Source organism: Saccopteryx bilineata, chromosome 2 (genome assembly GCF_036850765.1).
Source record: "Saccopteryx bilineata isolate mSacBil1 chromosome 2, mSacBil1_pri_phased_curated, whole genome shotgun sequence".
Classification (NCBI taxonomy): domain Eukaryota; kingdom Metazoa; phylum Chordata; class Mammalia; order Chiroptera; family Emballonuridae; genus Saccopteryx; species Saccopteryx bilineata.
The window spans coordinates 260,175,890-260,199,579 of NC_089491.1; the positions used below are offsets into that span (position 1 = coordinate 260,175,890).

Below are 23,690 nucleotides of genomic sequence, written 5' to 3' on the forward strand. Positions count from 1 at the left end.
GTTAGTACATAAGGAGACTGCTTGGCCTTTCTGAGGAATTAAAACATTCCCCCAACAAGGTCTCAATGGTGAGGACGATGTTATCTCTCATTATACACTTTTAATCAAATGTCCTCGTTATCCAAACGCAAACAAGGTCCGGGTAACTCGAATGTCTCCTAGTCTGAGTGTCATCAAACAAGAGTTTGTGGAAAATTCCTCATACGCAGGCTGTTTGTAAAACAAACACAAAAGACATTTTTAAAAAATAAATAACCACTACGGTATGCGTCTGCAACATCCAAAAAGGGATAAATCAGTAAAAGAAAACGTCACAAAAGAAAAAAAAAAATTTGATCTCACCTTGAAATGACAGGAAGGACTTGGTAGATAGGTGACAGAGGGAAGGGCATGCCCAAAGGGGACATGGCAGGAGCAAAGGTGTGGAGGTGAGGGAGGAAGTGACTAGGTGGTGGGCTAGTCAGGAAGAGGAGTCAGGCCCAGGGAGAAAGAAGATGTCCCCAGGAATTAAAGTAAATAACTTTCCAACGCTAGAGGTGGCTGGATGATAAAAGCCCGTGAAAGGCAGATAGATAGGTGGCTACAGTTTACATTTGATATAGGAGGCCTTAGGGAGCCTTACAAGGCTTTTGAGCAGGGAAATAATATAAGATACAGTTGATCTCGTGATTCACGGATGTTGTATTTGCAAATTTACCCACTCACTATAATTTATTTTTAACCCTAAATCCAATATTCCAGGTCACTCATGAGCATGTGCAGAGCAGCAAAAAGATGGAGTTACCCATCACAACTGTTCCCAGCTGAGTCCCAGGAGATGACATGCTGCTTTCTTGTTTCAGCTCTCAGACTATAAACAAGTGTCCTTTCTGTTGTGGTCTGTCTATGCCATGCGTTTTGCATGTCGATGCTTTTCATTGGTGTTTTTGCTGTTCTTTTTTTTTTTTCTTTCTTTCTTTCTCTTTTTTTTTTTTTTTTTTTGCTTTTGTTTATTTTATTGATTTTGTTGTTTAAAATGGCCCCCAAGACTGGGACTGATGTGCTGTCTAGTGTTCCTAAGTGCAAGAAGACAGTGATGTGCTTTTTGGAGAAAACACGTGTGTTAGATAACCTCTATTTGGGTGTGAGTTATAGTGCTTTTGGCTGTAGTTCAATGTTAATTAATCGACAATATATATTCACTCAGGTATCTTGAAAGAGGAGCACACATTAAAACAAGGTTATGTATTGATCCGTTGGTGAAAACATTGTGACCATAAGCTTTCAGGAACCTAACCCTCTGGATCCCCTAGAAGCAATGGTTCAATATTCGCTAATTTAAAGTATGTGACTTTATCTTATAGACCGACCGTAACTAGTAGAAATAACAGGAATCAACTGTACCAGCATTTTGGAAACATATGGAGGCCACAGGACCATCAAGAAGCATCACTTCTTAAGAGCACGAGCTCCCATGCCTGGGTTCAAATCCTGGCTCTGCCACTTGCCAGCTGTGTGGCCATGGGCAAGTTGCTTAGCCTCTCTGTGCTATGATGTCTCATCTATAAAACAATAACAATTTTTGTATTTGTCATAGGGTGGCTAGGAGAAATTAAATTTGTTAATATTTGTAAAGTATTTAAAAGACTAGCACATAACAAATTCACTTTACAAATTACATGTTTGTCAACTAAAGAAAGAAAGAAATGGGTCAAAAAGAGAGAAAGAGCAACCACTTCATTTCACAGGTGAGCAAACAGAGTTGGGAGGAGGTAGGGGTAACTTGCCCGTGGCTGAGTTATTGGCAGAGGTGGGCTCTTTCCCATGATGGCATGGGGTCATTGACACCAGGGAACACACCACGAGCCTGTTGCAATGACGCAAGGTGGCGGTGGCAGGCACAGGAGCAGGCCCACAGTGTGACAGAGGGACCCCCCAGGCCGCTGGTGGGAGCCGCGCCTCCGGGTCCCTTCACCCACCAGCTCCTGAAGCTCCGCCCCCAGCCTAGGCCTGCGGATTCCAGCGCGCTCTCAAGACACGCCCCTCGGTCTCGCCGCTGTGTAAGAATTACTAGGGATCGCCAGGCTGTGCCGCCGAGGCACAAGAAATACTGCCGCAGCCGGGCAGGAACCTAATGAGAAACTGAACATGGCCAGACAGAAGCTTAACAAGAAATACTGGCCCAAGAAGAAGAGCGGGCTCTGGAGGCCGAGCGAGCTGCCTGCCATCTCCCCCCCACGTATCGATCCGGGAAGTAGATAAACGGGAAGATATACGACAGGAGGGGCCCAGGGCTGATGAAAGGGGAAGAGAAGGCAGCTTAAATCAAGGGGCAAGTGCTAGGAGAGCGGGAAGATAACAGGATTTGTGTTTATGGTTAACAAGGAGACTGGGTGAAGGGTCTGGGGCCTGGGCGGGAGGTGAGGACTGTGGGAGGAGAGAGAGAAGCGGGGAGGGGTGGTGTCCCATTCTCCCAGTAAATCACTGATGAAAGGAGAGCAGCGGCGGTGAGCATGAAACAGGGACAAGTGCCTAAAGTGGCTAACTCCCTCCTGGTCCATTTGGTGTGGCCCCAACTGCCTTTCATCTCCGGCCCTCTGTTTCCCACCTTTCCTGGCCATCACAGAGCCGGAGTACCCACATCTGCTGCCTCCTCCCATGTCCAGGACAGAACTGAAAACTCATGTTGGGACAATATGGACAGAAGTGAATGCTCACGCAGCTTCGTTTGTGCCCTTGGCTGTGTTAAGAGCTTCCTGTGTTTTATTCCAACCAACAATCTCTCCGGAACTGAGGCACTGGGGTTGTACCCATTATCCAGATGAGGAAACTGAGGAACATAGAGACTAAGGAACAGCCCCAACACCATAGAGTAGCATTGGTATTTGAGCCCAAGTAGTCTGGCTTCAGAGCCCCCTTTTCTGACCACGATTCTAAACTGACTGTTTCCATCCTAATGACAGACCGTGTGTCCACAACACATCCCCTTGGCCCACCTTGGATATCCACGGCAAACAACAAAATTCAGAACCTGGCTTTAACACCACCAGTCTTCACAATTAACAGAGAACATTGCAGATGGAGATAAAGGGGCAGGATCTCCCCTCCTGCAGTGATCAAAGCACAAATACCTTCCTGAATTAGAAAACAAAATTCAAAGAACCAGATTTGGTAAGATGTGAAATTGAAAACAATCTTTGGAGCACACAATCTCATTTTCAGTACAATATTTATAACTGTTAAAGCTCATGTGATTATTTGTAACTGTTAACAACTTGCCTTAAAAAGTACACTGTGAGCAAAGAAATCTTCAAAAAATTTTAAGACTTTAGAAATGGTTGTCACATCCTATAGAATACAATTGGCACTTTCTTCTTGTCCTTCAAAATTGATGGAGGGAAAGATCTATGTCTCTGACAGATTCTTTTGTTGTTGTTGTTGTTATTTTGTAATTTTCTGAAATGAGAAGCGGGGAGGCAGAAACAGACTCCTGCATGTGCCTGGCCGAGATCCACCCGGTATGCCCAGTAGGGGGCAATGCTCTGCTGATCTGGGCCATTGCTCCGTTGCAACAGGAGCCATTCTAGTGCCTGAGGCAGAAGCCACAAAGCTATCCTCAGTGCCCGGGCCAACTTTGCTCCCATGGAGCCTTGGTTGCAGGAGGAGAAGAGAGAGATAGAGAGAAAGGAGAGGGGGAAGGGTGGAGAAGCAGATGGGCGCTTCTCCTGTGTACCCTGGCCAGGAATCAAACCTGAGACTTCCACACACTGGGCCAACTCTCTACCGCTGAGCCAACCAGCCAGGGCCTCTGAGAGATTATTTATTTATAACAAAATGACTAGGATTCTAGTTCTACAAATAAATTATTTTGATTTGGTGATTAGGAAAGATAATCTCTGAAGAGGTGGCAAAAATGTTGAATATTTGAGATCCAAGAGGTCCAGCCATAAAGAACTAGAGAAAAAGTGTTCCGAGCAAAGAGATAGCAAGTGCAAAGGCCCTGGGGCAGGAGTGAGCTTGGTGGATTTGAGAAATTTAACAGGTCAAGGGAACTAAAACACAGAGAGGCAGTAGGTAAAGAATACAGCACTTGAGGGTTTGTGGAATCTGTATTTTATCTACTGGTGATGGGAGCCAATGAATGGCTTCCCACAGGGGAGTAAGCTTTCAAAAAGCAGACTCAGAGACCTCAGCGTGGCTGGAAGATCAGGATGCAAGATCAGTCACTGTTGGTGCTGACTTCTCATTCTGCTGGTCACTGGATGCATAAATGTAAGGCTTTGACCTGTCAGCACATCGTAGCTCTGCACGGATGGGTTTGTTTTTAAACTTCCCATAAAATTGCCTGCACTCTGTAAATAATCCAATTCCCCTGGTCCAACAGAAGCAGAAAGAAGAATTTTTAACCAACAACAACAACAACAAAAAAGAAACCTACCTGCTCACATCTGAAAGGCTTAAAAGCTTAGAGTTAGATTTTTTGGCCTGAGCCTGGGGGGACATGCTGTCTGTTGTCAGCACAGAGTGGGAAACAGGAGGGAAAAGGGTGTTTAGAGCTGTCTCTCCGTAGGAGGGCTAAACTATTCCTTGAAACTGTCAAAAAAAATTACCTGTGTTTGGCAACTGTGCTGCTGTTTGGGTAATGCTGACACTCTGGGAGCCTGTATTCCCCCACTCTTCCAAGACCAGCTTGCCCTTAAACACCCAGGTGACGCTCTAACCAACTGAGCTACCCACCCAGGGTTTCTGATCTTAGTACTTTTGAAGGATACTATGCAATTATTTTAAATTTAATGAATCCATATGTCTGCTGTCCCTGAAGGACACCAGGACACCCCCGATACTCCCCACTTAGAACTGCTAATTCAGGGAAGGGGCAGTGAGCGCTTTATTGCTGTTACTACCATAGCAGGGCTGGAAATTCAGATCCCCACTCTTGCTGTGTGTCTTGTACAAGTCGCATTCCCTCTCTGGGCTTAAGACTCCGCAGTGTCCGTTAGCATAGTAAGGGCACTGAACGCCCTGCAGTAAAGATACCGGTTTTGTTATTAACACGGCATTGCCCTGTGTTTGGCTGGGGATGCTATTGTTATCTTTCACCTATTAACTTTCAGTGAAGACCCTTTGGGATATACGAACTAAGTGATACATAAAACCTGTGAGCGGAGCTTCCATTGGATGGAGAGTGAGCACACTCCAAGAGGGGGCTGGTCATGAAGCCCGGACTGGGAGAAACCTTGGAAGGAGGAACACAAATGGAAAGCGGAGTGAAGACTTGGAGGTGGACTTCACCGTGACTTCCCAACCCTTCTGAGCCAGCCCAGACCTTATGGAGGGACCTACATGGAAAAGATGTGGCCCTCGGCCCTGGCCGGTTGGCTCAGCGGTAGAGCATCGGCCTAGCGTGCGGAGGACCCGGGTTCGATTCCCGGCCAGGGCACATAGGAGAAGCGCCCATTTGCTTCTCCACCCCTCTGCCGCGCTTTCCTCTCTGTCTCTCTCTTCCCCTCCCGCAGCCGAGGCTCCATTGGAGCAAAGATGGCCCGGGCGCTGGGGATGGCTCTGTGGCCTCTGCCTCAGGCGCTAAAGTGGCTCTGGTCGCAATATGGCAACGCCCAGGATGGGCAGAGCATCGCCCCCTGGGGGGCAGAGCACCGCCCCTGGTGGGCGTGCCGGGTGGATCCCGGTCGGGCGCATGCGGGAGTCTGTCTGACTGTCTCTCCCTGTTTCCAGCTTCAGAAAAAAAAAAAAAAAAAAAAGATGTGGCCCTCTTCTTGGAAGGCATGGCTGTATCCATCAAAATCGGAAATGCACATGCCATGAACTGACTGATAGTGTGGGCAACTCTAGCTGCACTGAAACAGAGAGGTGTTTGTGCAGGCTGTACAGGTAGTGCTTATTTAATGAATTAAAACAGTACTTCCTAAAAGAATAAAACACATTTTGATTTAGCCATACAGTGGAATTCTAGACTATATGTGGTTGTTAAAGAAAGATAAGGAGGGCCTGACCAGGTGGTGGCACAGTGGATAAAGCGTCGGACTGGGATGCGGAGGACCCAGGTTTGAGACCCCGAGGTCACCAGCTTGAGCACGGGCTTATCTGGTTTGAGCAAAACTCACCAGCTTGGACCCGAGGTCACTGGCTCGAGCAAGGGGTCACTCGGTCTGCTTTAGCCCCCCGGTCAAGGCACATATGAGAAAGGAGCTGCAACTAAGTATTGATGTTTCTCATCTCTCTCTCTTCCTGTCTGTCCCTATCTGTCCCCTCTCTCTGACTCTCTCTGTATCTGCCACACAAAAAAATTGAAAGATAAGGAAGGAAGGAGGAAAGGAGGAAGGAAGGAGGGAGGAAGGAAAAGAAAGATAAAGAGGGAGGGAAGGAAGGGAGCTATTTATGTACTAAAATGGAAATATCTCCAACATATAGTGTTCAGTGAAAAAGAAGATGCAAAAATGTATATCTAGTATATTATTATTGAGTAAAACTGGGGGTAAAATAAAAATATAGATATATTTGCATATATATATATAAAAACTCCGGAAAGATATTTAAAAACTGAGAATCATGGTGCCTTGTGGGAGGGAGTGGTGGCACAGAGAAGGAGGGAGACTTTTCACAATATCCCTTTAAATACATTCGTATATTTTACACATTCGTAGATTTAATGGACTTTATTATATATGTTTTGACAATAAAGAGATTACCTCTTCAAAATTAAATGTAAAAATAGGCATGCGGAGATCTCGGGGGACTTTCCCATATATATTGTTAAATGAAAAAGAAGCAAGTTTATACAGCAGTGTGTACTGTGTAACTTGTGTGCCAAAAAATGTGTGTGCACATATTGTATGTATGTGTATATGTGTGTGCACATATTAGAGTATATATACATGTATATATGTGTGTACGTGTATACTATGTATATGTCTGTATTTACTATGTTTATGTGTGTGCGTGCACATACTTGATAGTACACACTATTTCTCTGGAAGATTCCAGAAGAAACTGCTGACAATAGCTTCCTTATCAAGGGGACCAGGAAACACCCAGGGATCATCCACCCTGAGAAACCATTTGAATATTCAGCATGTGCATAAAATATTTTTTAAGTGTTTCAAAAGTCTCTGCAAAAAGGTGATCACTGTAGCAAAGTTTTTCAAGCAAAATGTTAGAAATAACAAGTGTTTTTCTCTTGGGACCGGTTTGTATACATTTCAGCCCACTCCTACTCTGCAAAATTTTTCAGATATTATAATACTTGAAAAACAAAATGTGCTTTCATTTAAATGGACATAAAGAGAAGCCCACAGTGTATAATTAACTAAAGAAAAGCTTCAGAACCAAAAGTACGTCGTAACCCAATTTTGGGGGGGATCTGTATACCTACATATACACATGCATATATGTTGGATTATGCAAACATGCATGTGCGACATTCAAATCCTACCCCTCTCACTTATTAGCTATGTGATTTTGGACAAGGTATTAAAATCATTGGGCCTCAGTTTCCTCATTTGTAACATGGATGCTGCCTTGAATTAACCCATTTGATTATTTTAACAACTTAGAGGATGACACCCACCCCACAGTAAGCATCCTGTAGTTAACGGTTGTTGTCATCACATGTATGTTTTAAGTGCCTCATGGGGGCTGGTGATGATCACACCACACTCCACACTCGTCACCCTAGAATATGGGCTTTGAGTGGGGCAGGAAGAACCATCACCTTCTATTATGACACATTTCTGTATTATGTGACCCTTTTTTTACAACAATCATGCACTATGTTATAATTAAGAGACAAGAAACAATAAAAATATTGCAAGCAATACTCTGTGGCAGATGCAAAACTGTCTGACACAATTTGAGCTTGCTATAGTAATAAAGTCTAACCTATTTGGATACTCTCTCCTCCATGAGACAAACCTTTATATAGACTTAAGACAATGTAAAAAAAATAAATAAAGAAAAAAATAATAAAAATAAATAAATGAGTTGGGGGCAGGCAGGAGAAACCCCATATAAGCCACAGTGGGGCAGGAAGGGGCAGCTGGTTGGCGGTGTGAGCACGCCTCAGACCTTTCACCCATAAAGCAAGAAGACAGGACCGGAGCAGCCACATCACACCACCCTGCAGCTAAATCTGTCCACCTGCCTTCCCCCTGCAAGACACAGGTGACCAGACTTAGAAATTACATCCGGGATGCCCAGATTTGTGGCCACCCTGCCCAGTCACTCAGAGCACCAGGATATTCAGCCCAGTGCCATGGTTTATCGAGAGGGTCGGAGGGAGGAGGGTCAGGAGAGTGAGGGAACCTGAGGACTGAGGCTCTGGCCTCTGGGGCTGACCCAGAACTGGGTTCACCCACCAGGCTCTGGACCACTGATCTCCTTGGAAGGATGCTGAGGAACATGGTGTCTCTTCAAGTGCCCTTGCAAAGGGCTCTGATTATTCACAAATGGCTTCAAAACCATCAGCTGTGCAATCCTTTGATGTGGAGGTGATGTCCTGAATGGATCAGTTTTTAAACCCATTACAGAATCCCAGATCTGAAAAGTTCAAACCAGCCTCTTCTCACAGAGAGGCAGACCCATCTCAGAGACAAGCCCCGGGACTCCTGATGCCTTTGACAAAGCCACCCAGCCTCATGGTGGCAGGCCAGACACCAACAGATACAGGGGGCCCTCTGAGTCCTTCCACAGTGCTCAAAGGCTCCCCTAACTGGATTGAGTACCTAATTTGTCCTTAAGCCTCCCCAAAAGACATGAGGGCCCAGAAGCCCGACATAGGCAGAATTCTAGGCTCTCACCAGGGTCTCGGTGTCTCTACTGCAGTAGGAGTGGGAGGTGGGGCAGGAGCTGGCTGCCTACACCGCTCCCCAGAGACTCTCCTTCTCCCGGCTGGAAATCTCCCCTCAAAGCCAGCTTTCCAACCCCCAGGGAAGCGTCTCCCCCAGGTGAGGACCCCAGGAAACCTACAGTTGTCAAGGAGAGCCGAGGCTGGTGGGAGAAGGGATCTCTCCTTCTTATTTTCCTCTGCTTTCTCCAGGGAAGTTGAAGAAAACAAGTCAGTGAGTGGGCCAACCCAGGGAAGGACATTATAGCCACTTTCTTGCTAAGCAAAAGACACTCCTAAGGCCTAGAGATCTAGCCAGAGTACCCCAGGGTGCAGTAATAATAGCTCAATAAAAGTAAATCAACAGGAAGAGCTCAATACAGCTCAACAAGTAACAGACAAACAACTCAATTTTTTTTAAATGGACAAAGGACTGAAACAAACATTCCTCCAAAACAAAAAACAAATTACGGAAGTGAACAACGAGCACAGGAAAAGACATTCAGCATCCTTAGCCCATCGGGGAAATGCAAATCGAAATTACACTGAGATGTCACTTCATACCCACTGGGGTGACAAGAATCAAAAAAGGGACAATGACAAGCGTTGGTGAGGATGTGGAGAAATTGGAACCTTCAGATGCTGCTGGTGGGAATGTGAAACAGAACAGCTGTGGTGGGAAACCATCTGGCCATTTCTCAACAAGGTGAACCTGGAGTTACCATATGATCCAGCAATTCAACTTGTGTGTGTGTAGCCATATACACAAAAGAACTGAAAGCATGTGTTCAAACGGATACTTTAAAGTTTAAGCTGATGTTCATAGCAGCATTATTCACTGAAGCCAAAAGATAGAAACATCCCAAATATCTATCAATGGATGAATGGATAAACAAAATGTGGTATGTCCATACAATGGAGTATCATTCAGCCATGAAAAGGAAGGAAGTAGTGATGCCTGCTACAATGGGGACAAACTTACAAGCATCGTGCTGAAGGAAAGAAGGCAGGACACATAGTGTATGACTCCACTGATACGAATTACCCAGACGATGATTCCATTTCTATAAAATACTAGACTACCCAGGCTTGGAGACAGAAAGCTGATCAGTTGCTTGCCTAGGGACAGGAGGGGACAGGACATGACTGCTAATGGGTATAGGCTTTCCTTTTGGGATGATGGAAATATTCTGGAACTCGATAGTGGTGAATGTGCCATCTGTTTCCTGTGGGGTCCGGATAGGTGCGTTATTTGAATTCTCTGTGCCTCAGTGTCCTCAGCTAGAATACAAAATGATGGTAATAAAGCTATTGTGAGGGTGCAATTTAAAATGCCTTGGCCATGCTAAGGGTTCACTACGGGGAGGAAGAGAGCGATGGGCTGGGCCAATGTAACTGAGTGGCCCCGTTTTCCACAGCACTCAGCAGAAGCCTCTGTGGGGTCACTGCATTGCGGGAAGTCACAGCCCCGAGTGGGAATGCTCCGGTCTCTTCTTAACTTCCCGATGCCCAAGTGCCTTTGGGATGAACATGCCACCCTTCATGCTTTAATTGTTTTGACTGAAGATTAGTGGGAATCTTAGTGCTCCTGGGGTGTAAAGAACCATTGTGAATGGTTTATTCATGCTGAATTTAACCCAATTTCCAACACAAGCCCTCGCGCCGCAGAGAAGCCCATTTAAATTGCCTCGGCACAGTTCCCTTCGATCCCCCGGTGGCTGGAAGCAGAGAAACTGGAGAAATGGGAAACATCTCATCTTCACCAAGACCCTCAGGAGGGCTTGTACCTGGAAACCAGGTTTGTTAAGAGGTAAATCCCAGAGCAGCAGCGGGAGAACAGCTCAGGGGAGGAAAAGCTGGACTCCTGGCAACCGGCACCCCCAGCTGTCAGCCGAAGGCTCCTCTACAGGCTTCCCAACTACCTGTGACCAGCTGTGGGCGGGAAAGTCTGGAGGTGCAGATCTGGGAAGATTGAGGGGAAGTCACCGCCTCCAAGCTTTAAATCACTGCCCCCAATAACAGCACTGCTGGCGGTGGGCTGGGAGTTACTCTCCTATTCAGAAATGATTTTAAGAGACTTTGCTTGGGGCGATGGGCACACGAGGCAGTGTGCAGATGATGTTTTGTTGAGTAGTGCACTTGAAACCTGTATGGCAGCAGTTCTCAACCTGTGTGGGTCGCGACCTCGGCGGGGGTCGAACGACCAAAATACAGGGGTTGCCTAAAGCCATCGGGAAATACATATTTTATTTAAAAATATATTGTATAATACATATGTATTTCCCGATGGCTTTAGCAAGCCCTGTGTTTTGGTCGTTTGACCCCCGCCGGGGTCGCGACCCACAGGTTGAGAACCGCTGCTATATGGTTTTGTAAAACCACAAATTCAATTTAAAAATAAATATATAAATAAACAAACGATTGTAGTGATTGCCAGGGGGAGGGGGAGGAGGGTCTGGCGGGACGAAGGGTGATAGATGGAGACCGGACTTGGTGGGGTGAACCCACAGTGCAGTGTAGAGATGATGTGTTGTAGAATTGTGCACCTGAAACCTGTATAATTTTGTTTACCAGTGTCACCCCAATAGTTGCAACAAAAAAAAGAGACATTCAATTGCTCAGGCTCTGCTCAGGAGGATGAGAGGGGGGATAGTGTAAGACAGACATGATCTGATCCTTGCCCTTGGGAAGAGAACAGCCCAGTGGATTCAATAACACGGTAGGAAAAGCACAAAAGATTCATCGGAATTGTGATATGCATATAGTTATTAACAAAAGACGTTGGTAGACGCTGAGCAGTGGACCGTATATGGACCGTGTAAAAACAGGCGTTGTGCACAAATAAAATAAAGGGATGTGTGTTCAGGTAACTGGGGCAAACTGTATTCAATGAAATCAATGGGTGTTTCTCTCACGGGACTCTTCAGTGGCTTTAACGTGATGCTGTATCCCGTGAGTCTCCAAATCTGGCCAGAATCCTACAGAGAGCATCTCTAAAAGACAAATATTCCACCGACCTATCGAGGCAGAACCCCCAGAAGCGAGGCTCAGGGAACTGCCGTGTTACAGGACCTCCGGGTTGATTGTTGGTGGTCAGCCAAGTTGATCTGGAGGTTGGAATTTGGGAGGGTTATGAATTGAATGCTGGTGTCCCCACAAAATGCATATGTTCAAGTCTAACCTCTGTCCCTTATGATGGTATTTGGAGGTGATTAGGTCACAAAGGTGGAGCTCTCCTTAATGAAATTGGTGCCTTTGTAAGAAGCCTGAGAGTTCGCTCACCCTTTCTGCCATGTGAGGAAATAAAGAGACATCAGCAGTCTGCAAACCAGAACTGTCCAGAATCCCACCCTGATCTTGAACGTCTGGCCTCCAGGACTGTGAGAAATAAATAAGTTTCTGTTGTTTATATGCCACCGAGTCTGTGGCACTTTGTTATATAGCAGCCCGGCCTGAGCCTCTCTCTCTCTCTCTCTCTCTCTCTCTCTCTCTCACTCCCCCTTCCTCTCTCTCTCAAATCAATAAATAAAATAACATTTTTTAAAAAAGGAACAGACTCACTCAAATTAACTCAAGCAGAGGAAGGAGGGAGAAAGAGTAATTATTATAAAAACGCAGGAGTGACTCACAGAACCTGAGCTGGAGTGCAGCCAGTTCTCCAAAGAGGGCTGGAAATAGGGACCAGGATGCAGCAGGAAACCTCGCCTCTGCTTTCCTTTGTAGCTACTTCCCGACCTAGAAGACAGATAATGGCAGTCAGCATTACCCTGAATACCCAAACTGGGCCAGCGGGACCACGTCCCTTAAACCTAATTCCAAACTCCCAAAGAAGGCTTTCATTGGCCCCAGTTGGGTTGACTCTGACCCCTGAGCCAATCAACAGCATCCAACGCTAAGACGACGAGGCTTCATTTGACCTAGCTTGAGTTGGCCCGGATCGCAGTCCAATCAACAGTGTCCATGGATGGAACCGTGTTGCACAAACATGGCAATGCCTGCTACAATCAGGTGCGTGCAGAGAGTAAGGGACAATCTCCAAAAAACAGAAGCTGGATACGCCAAACATTGAGTGACTTCCTGAAACAAATGACACCGAATACTTGGCCTCAAGGAGTTCACATTCTCAAGACAGAGACAGACCCAAGAGATGGATCAACTCCATTCCTACTTGGAAAACACTATTCCAGTGACATGACTCAGAGAGGCCCACACAACCAGCATTTAGTGGAGGAACTTCCCAGAAGCTGCCCCGACTGCCACCCCAAAATCATCGCAGGACATGACAAGCTAATTAATCACCATTATTATTTATGGCAGTGCCAATCCACCTGCTCGTGTCACAAGACATTAGTTATTGCCAGGAATGATGAGTCCCAGGATGTAGAACATGCTAAAAATATTAATCTACAAGTGAAAATGATTTTAATTGGATTTCGCCCTTGGGGTCGTGTCAGGGGCCTGCTTTCAATCAGACTTGTCCAGTCAGCAAAGCGGACCCCAGCCTTCCAAATTGAAACTGTGATTGGCTGGCAGAGGTTAATAGAAATGTTGGGAAATAAATAGGTTATTGATTGATCATAACAATCAGCTGGCTCCAGGCTTACCTTGCTGACCTCGCCCACCCAATTTTACGGCAAACTCCTTTAGCATCTAATTATAGATCACTTTTACAATACTGTGTATTAATGCGCAGATTATACAGTGGAGGATAGGGGAATTCTTACTGGAAAATTTTCCCCGTGGCAGAAAAAGATGGTGAGACCTCATGTCCAGCTCGGGGGACAGGGTGCTACATGGAATAGATTGTTCCTCTCACATCCCTACTAAAACCTCACTCCTTCACTCAACACACACTGACAGGGCATGAGTTCTGCGCAGGGACCCTGGGGACACGGCACAGCCCAGGAGCTCACTCGCTCTGAGATGCAGTGGTTCCCAAGCCTCCAAGAGAGTGAAAATTACTTGGCAGGTGGCTTTTTAAAAAGGCAGATTTGGAAACCCGACCTCTGAGGTTCTGATTCAAAGGGATCTGCATTTTAACGATCCCCAGACCCCTTGAGAATTCTGATGCGCTCCTTTTGAGACCCACTGGTCTGATTGGTGAGAAAGAGCCACACAAGGCAACAAAAGTCAGAGCTCTGAGTGCCTGGTGGGAAGCCGGTCCTGAGTCCAATGAGACACCGGGGAAGTGAGGGCAACTGAAGCCAGAAGTCATCATGGAGCAGGTGGCACTGAGAAACCTTTTCCAAGATGAGCTGGAAGAACAGTGTGCCCGCATAGAAGGTCACATTTCATGGGCACCAGTGTTGTGCGTGGCACTTCCTGCCAGGAAGATGATGAGTGTCTATCTTGGCCCTTCAAGGGACTAGCAGCCTGGGTGGGGAACCAAACATGTGAATAACTTCAGACTGCATCCTCGGTTCCAAATAGAGGCATAGACCCTCCACTGGCTGTTATCTTGTTGAACCAACCTGATGATGGCACCGACGGGGAAACCAAGGCTTGGCAAGGTGAAGTGACTTACTGGAGGTCACACAGCTGGTCCTTCTGGAAAGTATGCATGCACTGTGGCATTACGGCCACCTCATCAGGGAAAGCGTCCCCTCCAAAGAGGGCAGGGTGGGTCAGGGGCATGGGTGTGGTTAGGACCAAAGGGTGTGACAGTGACAAATGGCTCAATCACAGTGCTGGAAAGACCTGACACAGCTATGCTGGGCTTCCCGAAGACTCTCAGGATGCTGAAGTGGGTCTGTTAAGAGAGATGCTCACAGGCCCTGGCCAGTTGGCTCAGTGGTAGAGCGTCGGCCTGGCATGCAGAAGTCCCGGGTTCGATTCCCGGCCAGGGCACACAGGGAGAAGCGCCCATCTGCTTCTCCACCCCTCCCCCTCTCCTTTCTCTCTGTCTCTCTCTTCCCCTCCCGCAGCCGAGGCTCCATTGGAGCAAAGATGGCCCGGGCGCTGGGGATGGCTCCTTGGCCTCTGCCCCAGGCGCTAGAGTGGCTCTGGTCGCAACAGAGCGACGCCCCAGAGGGGCAGAGCATCGCCCCCTGGTGGGCATGCCGGGTGGATCCCGGTCGGGCGCATGTGGGAGTCTGTCTGACTGTCTCTCCCTGTTTCTAGCTTCATAAAAATACAAAAAAAAAAGAGAGAGAGAGAGATGCTCACACCTTGGAGGTGGGGAGTGAGGACCTTTTAAAGAACAGCAGACTGAAAGTCACAGATGGGGCAGTTGAGTGAGATAGGAGACAGAGTCGTCTCAGGCCAATGACGCCATGCAGTTTCTCACCCAGACCCCTTCACAGACCCCTCCCTGGGCTCCCTGCTTACTGCTCCACCCACATGTCCCCTCAACCTCTTGCATCCTAGCCTTATTTCTGTCCCTCCAACACACCAACATTTTTCTACCTCAGGACCTTTGTCCTTGCTGGTCCCCCTGCCTGACAATCCCTTCCTCCTAAAGTCATATGGCTGACTTCATCTCTGCAGCTCAGATGCCACCTCCTTCTCTACCTGATCTTGTCCACTTCTCGGCCACTCTGTCCCATCGCCCTGCTTTGACTTCTTTCATAGCAATGAACAGTGGTGGAAACATCTGACGTGTGTTTCCAGGTTTAACATCTGTCTCCTCCACTGGCCTTGGGGGATGAGGGGGACGAGGGAGGGGATGGGGGGGTGAGTATTAGGCACAGACAGAGTGTGGTGGCCAGAGCAGCCTTCTCTTGTGCTCATGTAAGTAACAAAGAGGAGAGGTCAGGGAGAGACAAATGAAGGTGGCAAGCTGAGACCCAGTGCTCAAGGTAGATGAAATGGCATGACCAGGATTTACCTGTTCTGTGCGTCACTTATATTTCAAATGAGGAAGCTGCCATGGTTATCTGAGACAGAAGTGCTGGTGGCAGTGGCAGGGAGATGGGGAAAGTGGGCACAACCAAGAGATGCCTAGGAGGTAAGATGATAAGACTTGGGCAAAGCTTGGAACAGAAGGTGAGGAAAGAGGAAGGATGCCCCCCAAGTTTCTCCTTTGGGCAACCAGAGATAAGCTGGTGGAACTCTTCACTGACATGGGAGATGCTGGCAGACGATCAGGTTTGCAAGTGGAGAAGACCCTGAGTTCAGCTAAGAGAGAAGGAAAGATGAAATGTATCAGCTGTCTTGTATTATGTAAGGAACCACTCCAAGACATGGCAGCTTAAAACTAGAATTATTTCTTTTGCTCCTGAATCAGCCATTTGGGCAGGACTCAGTGGGCACAGTTTGTCTCTGCTCCATGAAGCATCCACTGGGGCAGCCCAATCAGAGCTGGAAGATTCACCTTTAAGATGGTTCACTCACATAATTGTCCAGTTGGTGTGGGCTGGGAGCTGGGAGCTCAGCCAAGGCTGTGGACAGGTGGCCTCTTCACAGATGCTTGGGCTTCCTCACAGCATGACAGCTGGGTGCCACCATAGTCACCAAGTCCCTGAGATTCAAGGGGAGAGAACAGAGTTGATCTTTCCGTGAGAGGAGGGCCAAAGTCACATTATAAGAAGAGCATATGTGAAAGGGAATATTGTTGCCACCATTTTTGGAACATGTAACCAATCACAATAACAATAGGTTTACTGCACACTTAGTCTGCACCAGGAACATCATGTGCATGGGGTTCTTTTGTTACGGTGGACAGCTGGATAAGGATCAACAAAAGAGAAGGGAGAAAAGTGGCTAAGGCTGATTAAGCTTAGCCAGACACAGCAGGGTACAGCCCATTTGCCCCGTCAAGGGGACTAACATCCCTCCATTCCTCTGTCCCTCCAAGTGGAGAAGAAGGACCGGCTTTCCAATCACCCCAGGGTACAACCGATCTGTTCCCATAGATTACTGGAGGGAGGGATAAACAGGAAGGTGGAAATTTCTTTGCTGAGTGCATGCACAGTAAAAGCCAAAATGGTGCAGGGAAGAGCATTCTACTAAGCACAGGCACAGTAGGAGCCAAAATGGCAACCCTAAGGGGGAGGAGCCAAGCCTGGAAAAAATCTGGAGAAAAGACTAAACACAATAAAAGCACAGGCCTGACCTGTGGTGGCGCAGTGGATAAAGCCTCGACCTAGAATGCTGAGGTTGCCGGTTCAAAACCCTGGGCTTGCCCCGTCAAGGCACATATGGGAGTTGAAGCTTCCTGCTCCTCCCCCTTCTCTCTCTCTCTCTCTCTCTCTCTCTCTCCTCTAAAATGAATAAATAAATAAATAAATAAATAAAAAGCACAGGCCTGGGAACATTCATGCGGAAGCTTGGATAACGGGAGGACACAGACACGGCCCACAAATAAGCCAAAAATGGAAAGGGATTGGATAATTTGAAAGAAATCTTGCTCCTTCCAAACGCAAAGAGGGATAGGAAAATTTAACGAGCCCCAGCTGTGCTCTCCTTGGCAACCCGGCCCAACCACAGCACTGAAAGCCCCCGCGGGGCACAGCTCTGGGTCCTCCTCCTCCTGGGCTCGATGGAGACAAACGTGGGCCAGTGGCCCCAGAGGCTGGACGTCTTCTACAGCGAGATTGAGCTGAGCCACCTGGTCAGGGATGAGACGTCACTGTGGTGTGCCTGGAGGCCAGTGTGCCTTTCACGGCAGTGAATCTTGCCACTGGACCGCATATCCTACTGTGCAGGAGGCCCCAAGATTCACCTCCCGTGTCCACGTGGAAGAATCCCACTTCCTCCTGCAACACTTTCATGCTCGCAGTTATCCCAAAGGAGGTCCCCATCTTACACACCGGGACTCAGGTGAGGTGGCTTATCCTAGACTTGAGTATCTGAGTCAAGATTTGGAACGGGATCTTTCCCACCTCCCTGTGGCTCCGAGCAGAGCTCAGCCTGACCTCTCTCTCCACCTCAGTGCCCAGCGTGGGCCCGGCCCCACCCCAGGGTGCTGGCTCTGGGTGAGAAGCTAAATAAAATCAAGGACCACGGAGACCCAGTCGGGCTCCAGCACTCGCAGCATGAGAACCTGGGATGGCTTCCGGGAAGTTGAGGCCTGACGCCTGCCAAAAGGTGATGTCTGATACGAGTTCCCCAGTGGCCCAACAATTCCTGAGATCGCTGGGAAAATGCCCCCTCGGTCCTGTGCTTCCAAGGCATTCTCATTCTGAGGCCCAGGCTGGAGGTTCCAGGGCATTCCTTACATTCCAGCACCGAGAGGCCTCTACTGAGAGGACTGGGAAACCGCTCTCGTCGTGCCCGAGCTGAACAACAGCAGCTCTCCACCCCCGTGTGGCCCTGGCCATGTTGCAGGCACTTTGCACGGGAGAATCTGTTGACCTGCCATGGGCCTGAGGAGAACTGCCCATAGGGAGCTGGCTCCCGTGACTGCAGCTCCTGAGTGCCCCGTTCAGGTGGGCTCAGGAGGTTGGGGGACGAGGAGGTCCGAGCCCCAGCTGTGCTGCCTCCAACTTGCTTAGTGACTTGGTCCAGTTGTTCCCATCTCACTCTCAGGCCAGTCAACCTTCCTCTTGGATTCTGTTGTCAAGCCACACCGGCCCGGGCCCAGAAGAAAGCACAGGTATGTGAAAGAGGGATTGTCACATGCCAATGCGTTGTGTCCATCCCCTTATGGAAGCCTTACAACGTCTCTAACAGAGGTTAGTGTTGTTCTCATTTTACAGATGAAGAAACTGAGGCCCAGAAAGGTGAGGTCAACCAGCCTTCAGTCACACGCCCAGTGAAGAGCGATCTGGCTGGTCCCAAGTCAGCTTGGGCATCGCACACGCCTAAGGCCCATTTCATTCATTCAACAAATGTTTTTTACTTCTGACCCTGTGAAGGCTTGGTTCTGGGTACCCAGGGGACAGACATGAAGTGGGCAGGCATCATCCCGGCCCTTATAGAGCTCACAGAGGAGGCAATAAACAGGCAAAATAAATACAGAATCACAAACTGTGCTCAGCCTTCCAAGGTCAGGGAACATCTCCTGGGGAGAAGGAGTGACAGGAGCGAGAAGCCAGCAGGGAGGGAGGGATTGGGCTCTACCTCACTGAGAAGGTGGAGTAAGCATCTGGGGCGACACACTCCCAGGAGTGTGATAACCGTACTGAAGCCAGGTTTCCCCGTTCCCCAGCTGTGTGCCTTGGGGAAAATCTCCTCCCCTCTCTGAGCTCCAGTGTCCTCATCCTGTGAAAATGGGGATAGCAAAACTCACCTCTCAAACCATGCTGAGCACACCATGAGTCAACATGTACAAACCATGGAGTCCAGGGCCTGGCATACAGCAAGCTCTCAGAAAATGACAACAGCCATTTTATGTGAACCCAAATGGGCTAAGGCAAGGGGTTTGGAGGTAGGATGAGGGGACATGGTCTAGCCTGGGGACAGAGTCCATAGCATCCGCTGGTTCTTGGGAGCCTCCAGACCTCAGGAGGAGAACTTTAGGTGACCCTGCATTGTCAGAATCACCAGAGCGATCAAACTAAAGTGTTTCTTGCCAAGAGAAGCATGGTGACATGGAAGCCAGAGTTGTACTTTGCCCATTTTGCAGAGAAGAAAACTGAGGCTTGGAGAGGGGAAGTCAATTGGCTTGGCTTAAGAACAGAGGCCCTCAGTGGAAATCAGCAGCACTTTTCCAGACATGCTATCCTCAGTTGCATCCTCTCCAGCCTCTCTCCTTCCCCAACCCATGCTATGCCCTTCCTAATGCTGTAAAACTCTGAAATCCGAAGGGTATCCCCATAGAGCATCCCCAGATATCCCCAGAGAGTAACCTGGTTTCTAAGAGGAGATTAAAGAGGTGGTCTTGGTGCAATACCTCCATCTTCTGGCCACGACTGAGAACTGCAGCTCTGGCTTGGCCACTTTGAGTGCCTACAATGGACTCTGGGACCCTGCCTTCCAGGATGGCGTAATAAGCGAGGAGACATACAATAAACAAGAATCAGACAAGTAAGCGAGGTAATTTAAAATGGGCATAAGTTTTAAGCAAGAAGTGAGCATGCAACAAGTTTAATTTGTAATTGTTATTTGTGTGTGTGTGTGTGTGTGTGTGTTTTTTTCTGAAGTGAGAAGTGGAGAGGCAGTCAGACTCCTGCATGCACCCAACCAGGATCCACCCAGCGTGCCTACCAGGGGGGCGATGCTCAGTCCCTCTGGGGTATTTCTCGGCTGCAATCAGAGCCATTCTAGCGCCTGAGGCGGAGGCCATGGAGCCATCCTCAGCACCTGGGCCAACTTTGCTCCAGTGGAGCCTTGGCTGCGGGAAGGGAAGAGAGAGGTAGAGAGAAAGGAGAGAGGGAAGGGTGGAGAAGCAAATGGGCACTTCTCCTGTGTGCCCTGACCAGGAATCGAACCCGGGACTTCCACACACCGGGCTGACGCTCTATCGCTGAGTCAACTGGCCAGGGCCTTGTAATTGTTATTTTTCAATGAAATAATAAACAGTTCTGTCAGATGAGAGAGTTTTCCCCATCTTACAGAGAAGATGGAGGCTCAGAGAAAATAAAAATTAGCACCAAGAGCTCATAGCTGGTAAGTGGTAAAGCTGGTAGTCAAACTGAGTTTTGCCAGGAATCTCAATCCTAGGACTGACTTCACATTTTTAAAACATACCCCAGCAGATGGGTCTTGGCTGCCTAAAACACTACTCTGAGAAAGATCCTGAAGACACATCCAGGTTCCCAAAGAGAATAGGTGATCAACTAGCAATGTTTGCCATGGGTGCTGGAAGAGAGAGTAGCAATGAGTGTCATGTGTTTGCCAGTCTTTCATCGCCACACACTAAACTCTTTCTACCTTCTTCTTTGTCACCAAAGAGCTCTTTGCTTTCCCAGTAAAGTATAAGCTTCCTGCAAGAACAACATGGCTTTTCTTTGAAGCACTGTCCTAAGTATAAAGTAGTATTGTTAAAAATACACATATTGATAGTGGTGATGGTTGCACAACAATGGGAATGTACTTAATGCCATTGAATTTTACACTTAAATTTGTTAAGATAGGCCCTGGCCAGTTGGCTCAGTAGTAGAGTGTTGGTCTGGCATGTGGAAGTCCCAGGTTTGATTCCTGGCCAGAGCACACAGAAGAAGCAACCATCTGCTATTCCACCCCCACCCCTGCTTCTTCTCTCTCTCTCTCTCTCTCTCTCTCTCTCTCCCTCTCCTGCAGCCATGGCTCGACTGGTTCAATCACACTGGTCCTGGGAACTAAGGATGGCTCCATGGAGCCTCCGCCTCGAGTGCTAATAAATAGCTCAGTTGTGAGCATGGCCCCAGATGGGGGTTGCCAGGTGGATCCCAGTCAGGGCACATATGGAAGTCTGTCTCTCTATCTCCCCTCCTCTCAATTGGAAAAAGAAGAAAAAAAGAAAAAAATTGTTAAGATGGTAACTTTTATGTTATGTGCATTTTCCCACAGTTAAAAATAAAAGTACCCAACTGTATTGACCTCTAAGGTCATGGTCTTAAAAAGAAAACCTGTCAGAGCCCACTCCTGCTCTTTAAAAATGCCACTGGCTCCCCTCCACCCCAAATTACATATCCTCTGCCAACTAAGACACAGTCATCCTTTGGGTGTGAATTGGTTTTTAATATCAAAATGGCATTTACACAAAAGATGCAACATTTATGGGTGAAAACAACAAGCCAAGTTTACACTCCATTACCAGATCCATAAAAATTTTTGATTTTTAATCTACAGTAGAATTTCTATCCCCACATTCAGCATCCCCGGGAGACAATGGCATGGAAAATGTCTTCTCTGGTCTGTTAAAGTAAGACAATGGGCCGTTGGGATTCCTCCTGAGACCAGTCCCCCGCCTTGGACATCCTCTCAACTCAATATGTCAGCACCTGTGACATCCCAGCCCTGCAGCACGGTCCTCGGGGGCCCCGCCCTCCATGCTGCCTATTAAAGGGTTAAGATGCATTTTCATAGGTGGCCAGCTCCCCAGCTCATGAGATCCTGCTCCTAAGAGCTTGAGTTTAGTGGACTCAAGGCCAAAGTGAACTTCCGCAGGTCCAGGTTGGTGAGAGGGTATGTGGAGAAAGTGTGAGACTACTTGGGCGTGGCTTCCTCTGGTATTAAGTCAAGAACACACAGACACTCACTGAATCCTAGAATCTCACTGCCATCATCACTCTCAAAGGGGGCCTAGTCCTAATCATCTGTCTAGGGACAAAAGGTTCATTACCCACCAGGACATATTTTTCCCTCCCTAGGACCAGAATCAGCCTCTTGGTAACTTACTCCTCCACCCCTAGAGCCACCCAGGACAAATGGGCTCCCATTCCAATGAGGTTCTCTTCTATTTGCAGCTCATGACCCCATCCCCTCTGACCTTCTGTGAAAGCCACATACCACCGGGGGCCTGGGATGACATGCTTTCGAGACTTCTCCTCTTCCAAGGCATCACTGTCAGCTCAGCCAAGCCCCAGCCTCATATGAACATTCTCCTCTTTGCTTCTTAACTATTGCAACGCTACCTTGACCTGGAGCAGCATTGATAGAGCCTGTTTATCTCCAGGTGGACCTAACGATCCTCCTGGTTTTAAGATGTTCTGATCAGTTATCTAAAATTTGACCAGAATTCATTACAAGCACTTCAGAACTCCCCCGGGGCCAAACTCCAGCGTAAAACTCAAATCCACCACCTCCCCTCCTCAGGTCACATCCACGGCCTCCCACTGCCCTTGGGACAGAGCCCAAGCTCCCTGGCAATACAGCTTGGTACATGTCCATTCCCGTCTGTCTCCTGCTACATTCCCCATGAACCTTCCAGAACCTCTTTGATCCTCTCTGACCCCCAGAACTTTGTGTCCACCATTCCTGCTGCCCAGAGCTCATCCCCGCCACACTCCCTTTGGCCAGAGCTCAGCTGAGATGTCTTCCTCTTCAGAAAGGCGACTCTGACTGCCACACCCCACTGTACCATGCACCCACCTGACACACCAGCACTAAAGTGCCCAGGACCAGCTGTTGTTTAGTCACCATTCACCCCCAATGCCCAGCACTGTGCCTGGCACAGAATATGTGTGTTATTGTCCTTGTCGGTCTCCTGGGCGCTTCCCTACCATGGCCTCCATTCCCCCTTCCGTCAGTGAGCTATATAAGCACCACAGTGGAAAAGCTCAATTGTAGTTCCCAGCACCCAGAGCAGTATTTGGTACATAGTTGGTCCTCAGCAGCATCAAATATTTGTAATTAAAATAACAAGGAGTTCCCCAGAATGGGAAATGTTTTGAGCTTCCAGCTTCAAGTGAAATGGGGGCAAGACAGCCACTAGAGGGCAGCAGGCATGCGCTTCCCCAGTGCAGACTCCACCCCCTTCCCATCCGCCAGCAGCCAATGCACCCTCTCCAAGCTCTTCCAGGTGCATTCTCCTCTTCTTCCCTTTGCAGCTCAGACCGCTGGGTCACCCGTCAGGCATCACTGCCAGCTCCATTCAGTTAGCTGAGTCCATGACTGCCAGAGAGGCTCTTAACCCCAGGCCAGCGTCCAAAGACCCAAGTAATTTGCCTGCAAGTCCTCCAGGCCGGCCTCTGACCCTGTCTCTGACCTGATCCTACCTTCCAGGCCCCACCTGAGCTGCCCTCTCCTTCAGACCCTGACTACCAGACGGAGCCAGCAGAACTGGCACCTCCTCGCGCCCCTAGATGTGGTGCCACCTCTTACCCCCGGCCAGGAACACCTGGCCTTGTTGCTTTCCCTCTCTGCTCCAAACACCCTTCCAGCCAAATTCTCATCACCTCAGTTAAATGAAATTGCACAGAAGTTAGAAGAGGAAGCTGAGCTAGTTTACACTAAGATGTAAATGGCTGATGGATTGACAACACTTCTGAATATTCCAACCTAAAGCTTTATGTCCTAGGGCTTCCAAAAACTCTAAAGTCTCCAAATCCAGGACTCTAGGCTCTGG

At 48.2% G+C, this 23,690-nt stretch overlaps 1 long non-coding RNA gene and 1 other non-coding gene across 2 annotated transcripts; both read left to right on the forward strand.

The window, feature by feature from the left end:
* Positions 1-7,805: 7,805 nt before the first annotated feature.
* Positions 7,806-7,930, forward strand: LOC136327495 (small nucleolar RNA SNORA28). The gene has a single exon (XR_010729698.1). It is a non-coding gene; the product is annotated as a small nucleolar RNA SNORA28 (small nucleolar RNA).
* Positions 7,931-17,394: 9,464 nt separating this feature from the next.
* LOC136325611 (uncharacterized) lies at positions 17,395-23,677 on the forward strand. Its single transcript, XR_010729288.1, has 2 exons — positions 17,395-18,353; positions 22,090-23,677. It is a non-coding gene; the product is annotated as an uncharacterized lncRNA (long non-coding RNA).
* The last annotated feature ends 13 nt before the right edge of the window (positions 23,678-23,690 follow it).